This window comes from Triticum urartu, chromosome 7A, assembly GCF_056163025.1.
Source record: "Triticum urartu cultivar PI428250 chromosome 7A, HENAU_Tu73, whole genome shotgun sequence".
Taxonomy (NCBI): Eukaryota; Viridiplantae; Streptophyta; class Magnoliopsida; order Poales; family Poaceae; genus Triticum; species Triticum urartu.
The window spans coordinates 23,003,053-23,007,876 of NC_141879.1; positions in this window are offsets into that span (position 1 = coordinate 23,003,053).

The window sequence follows — 4,824 nt, forward strand, 5'->3', positions numbered from 1 at the left end:
CTTGCCAACAAACGCACGTGCCTTGCCAGATGAGCTCTTCTTGTGTGATGAAGACTTTGAGGAAGACTTGGAAGAATACTTTGAGTATTTGTTCTTCTTCTTGTCGTCAGAGTCATATTCCTTGCTCTTCTTCTTCTTTTTGTTCTCATTGTCCCACTTCGGACACTCAGAGATGAAGTGGCCAGTTTTCTTGCACTTGTGGCATGTTTTCTTCTTGTAGTCATGAGCAGAAGCTTCATCATTCCTTGAGCTTGATCATGAAGACTTTCTGAAGCCTTTCTTCTTGGTGAATTTTTGGAACTTCTTCACAAGCATAGCAAGTTCCTTTCCAATATCTTGAGGGTCATCAGAACTGCTGTCAGATTCTTCTTCAAATGAGGAGACAGCTTTTGCCTTCAAGGCACGAGTTCGCCCATAGTTTGGACCGTAGATATCTCTTTTCTCAGAAAGCTGAAACTCATGTGTGTTGAGCCTCTCAAGTATGTCGGACGGATCGAGTGTCTTAAAATCAGGACGTTCTTGAATCATCAGGGCTAGGGTGTCAAACGAACTGTCAAGTGATCTCAGTAGTGTCTTGACGACTTCATGCTTGGTGATCTCAGTAGCGCCGAGGGCTTGAAGCTCATTTGTGATGTCAGTGAGTCGATCAAACATGAGCTGGACATTCTCATTGTCATTTCGCTTGAAGCGGTTGAAGAGGTTGCGAAGGACACGGATTCTCTGATCTCTTTGGGTTGAGACGCCTTCGTTGACCTTGGAGAGCCAGTCCCAGACTAGCTTAGATGTTTCCAAAGCACTCACACGGCCATACTATCCTTTGGTCAGATGACCACAGATGATATTCTTGGCAGTAGAGTCCAGTTGAATGAATTTCTTGACATCAGCAGCAGTGACACCTTCTCCAGCCTTGGGAACGCCGTTCTTGACGACATACCATAGGTCGACGTCAATGGCTTCAAGATGCATGCGCATCTTATTATTCCAATAGGGAATTCAGTTCCATCGAAGACGGGGCACGCAGCGGAGACTTTAATTATCCCTGCAGTCGACATAGCTAAAACTCCAGGTGGTTAAACCGAATCACACAGAATAAGGGAGTACCTTGCTCTGATACCAATTGAAAGTGCGTTATATCGACTAGAGGGGGGTGAATAGGCGATTTTTATGAAAGTCTTCAAAACGTGGAAGTTTCGAAGACAAACGATAGAAATAAACCTATTACCATGCAGCAGAAGATAGACTACACTAGGTAAACCATAGTCAAGTATTCAATGAAGTGAAAGCACAATGACTAATAGCAGCTAGGTAGTAAGGATCAGGTAGGAAGATATTATGAAGCCAAATAGAACACGCAGTTACTCGGTGAAGACAAAAGATAGTGCAATCATACAATGACTTCACAAGGACCAACAGTAAATAAAGGGAAGGGAAGGATGAAACCAGTGACTCGTTGAAGACAATGATTTGTTGGACCAGTTCCAGTTGCTATGACAACTGTACGTTGGGTTAGGGCGGCTAGGTATTTAAACCTGAGGACACACAGTCCCAGACACCCAATCCTGAACACGCAGCTCAGGACACCCAGTCCTCACCGTATTCCCCTTGAGCTAAGGTCACACAGAACTCACCCAATCACTCTGGTAAGTCTTCAAGGTAGACTCCCAAACCTTCACAGACTTCGTTCACCGGCGATCCACAATGTCTCTTGGACGCTCAGAACGCGACGCCTAACTGGCTGGAGGATTCACAGTCCTCAAGTGTAATAAGTCTTCAGATCACACAGACAAGAAGACTTAAGTGATGCCTAACACTCTTAGGCTCTGGGTGGTTAGGGCTTTATCCTCGCAAGGAATTCTATCTCAAAGGCTTCGAGGTGGGTTGCTCTCAAACGACAAAAGCCGTACACTAACTCTGAGCAGCCAACCACTTATAGCCACTAGGCAACCCGACCTGATTTGTCCGAAATGACCCTGGGTCACTAAGGAACTAACACGTGTTCCAACGGTCAGATTTCAAACTCACACGGCAACTTTGCTTGGGCTACAAGCAAAGCTGACTTGTCCGACTCTGGACAAGATTCGCTCTCATAGTCTTCACTCGAAGACATAGATTTTGGTTAAGCATCACTTCAGTCTTTCTGACTGGTTCTCTTGGACCCCACTTAACAGTACGGTGGTTCCTATGACTCAACAAAGAAGAAAAAGAACGACGAAGCATCTAAGTCTTCGAGCTCCATAGGCTTCATGCGATGTCTTCTCTTGTCATAGTCTTCAATGTGAATATCTTCATATACCACCTTTGACATCAATGTCTTCATACATTTTTAGGGGTCACCTCTGGTAGGAAAACTGAATCAATGAGGGACTTCTACCTGTGTTATCCTGCAATTGTCACAAACACATTAGTCCCTCAACTAAGTTTATCGTCAATACTCCAAAACCAACTAGGGGTGGCACTAGATGCACTTACAGACACCACTGTTTTGGTTGGTGCTCTTCTTATCTTGGGCGATCGTGTAAAATGTATTATCATTTATCTCGTACCCTTTGAAACTCATTATATTCAAAGATGGTAACTGGGACAGCAAGTACATGTCATCTTCAATAGAGGTGTCATGCATGGTACGTGCCTGCAACCAGCTGGCAAAACTCCTAGTTTGTTCACGTGTAATCCAATCATCAGACCACTCCGGGTGTTTGGAGCGTAGCAAATTCTTGTGTTCATCCATATACGGAGCCACCAAGGCGTAATTCTATAGAACTGTGTAGTGTGCTTCAGTGAGAGAATGTCCGTCCATACATATTATTTGTTCCCCTCCTAGCGTGCCTTTTCCATCCAGTCTGCCCTTATGCCGCGATTCAGGAACACCAATCGGCTTAAGGTCAGGAATAAAGTCAATACAAAACTCAATGACCTCCTCATTTTCATGGTCCTTGGAGATGCTTCCTTCTGGCCTAGCACGGTTATGAACATATTTCTTTAAGACTTCCATGAACCTCTCAAAGGGGAACATATTGTGTAGAAATACAGGACTCAAAACGTTAATCTCTTCGCATAGGTGAACTAGGACGTGCGTCATGATGTTGAAGAAGGATGGTGGGAACACCAACTCAAAACTGACAAGACATTGCACCAAATCATTCTCTAACCTTGGTATGATTTCTGGATCGATTACCTGTCGTGGTTCTAACTCTGACAGTGATGTAGGGGGTGAGTATGGAGAGGCGAGATCCTAGCTATTGGGAAGTTGTTACACGCGAGGTTTACGAGTTCAGGCCCTTCTCGGAGGAAGTAATAGCCCTACGTCTCGGAGCCCGGAGGCGGTCGACTGGATTATGCGTGTATAGGTTACAGAGGTGCGAACCCTTCCTACTGAGGAGGGGGTGGCTTATATAGAGTTCGTCGGCCCTCTCTTGCCCTCAGTAATGCAGGGTTTAAAGTACATTTAAGATGAGGCGTTACAACGCCTCTAATAAAGTGCTATAATGACCATGAAGACTACTTAACGGCAGACCGTTTGCCTACAGAGCGACTGTTGGTCTCCTGGCGGTCGAGTGGTAGCTTCTTGGTCGAGTGATAGCTTCTTGGTCGAGTGTCTTGATCCTGTCGAGTGAGAAGCCTTCAAGTCGAATGAAAATATGACTTCTCCCAGGGATGTCCTAGGGTAGGACTCCTAGGTCAGGTCCGTGTCCCTACCCTAGGTACATGTCTTCATCATTAGCCCCCGAATGGATTGAGGTTGGAGTGGGGAAAGAGTTGGAGATCTTTCCGACTGGTTCTTCGGGCTACGTGAGCGCCTCGTTTCGGGACAATCGTCACGGGTGACGTTGCCAACTTTTTCCAATCGCCTTGATCCATTCCAGGCCCTCCGTCGAGTGAATATCCTTGCTTGCGACATGCCGAGTGTTGGTGCGAGTGGGATGCTCTGTTTTTGGCAAGTGGTTCTGTGGCCCGCGGATCTCACGGGATTTGGATTTTGGGAAGCGCGCGGGACAGGAGCAGCCGCAGTAATCGGAAGTGATAAAGTGGAAACTCCTCGATCCTCGCGTCGCCTTTTTCGCCACGTACCGCGCACGCGTCCGTTGCGGGATTTGACTGGGCTGCCTGGGCCTACCGGTCAGCCACTCGGGAGCGGCCCCTTATAAGTTGCCGGCTCGGGGTCTCTAAGCCGCGCGCTTCTCCTCTGCTTCCTTCTTCCTTTCTCCCTTCGCCAGCCCTCCTGCGACCCTCTGCCGTACCCTAGCGCCGCGAGCCCGCGCGAGATCTCCCCGGCGACGATGGTGAAGGGCAAGACCACTGCTTTGGAGCGCGCGAAGAAGGCGGCGGCAGCGGGGAAGGGGAAGAAGTCTTCGCGAGGCGGATCTTCCTCCCAGACCACCTTGCCCAAGGGTTGGATTCAGGGCGATTGGATGCCATCGGTGCTTCGGCAGGAAGACCTCGACGACATGGTCGAGGGAGGAGCCATTCCCCACGAGGCCGCGCGTCTCCCGGGGAGGGAGATCGAGCCGCAACCCCGCGACGGTGAGTGCGTGCTCCTCGCCACCCACATCGACCGAGGGTTTTCTCTGCCTCCCCATCCATTCTTCCGGAGCTTCTTGAATTTCTTCGGAGCGCAGCTCCATCACTTTACCCCCAATTCCATAGTCTACCTTGCCGCGTTCATTTCCATGTGCGAGGCCTTCCTGGGTTGCCGTCCGCATTGGGGGCTTTTCAAGCATATCTTTACTTGCCGCTCCCAGTCGGTGAAGAAGGCCAAGTCGAGTGACGAGAAGACGCAAGTCATCCAGTTGTGCGGGGGTCTGGCGATCCAGACGAGGGGGAAGA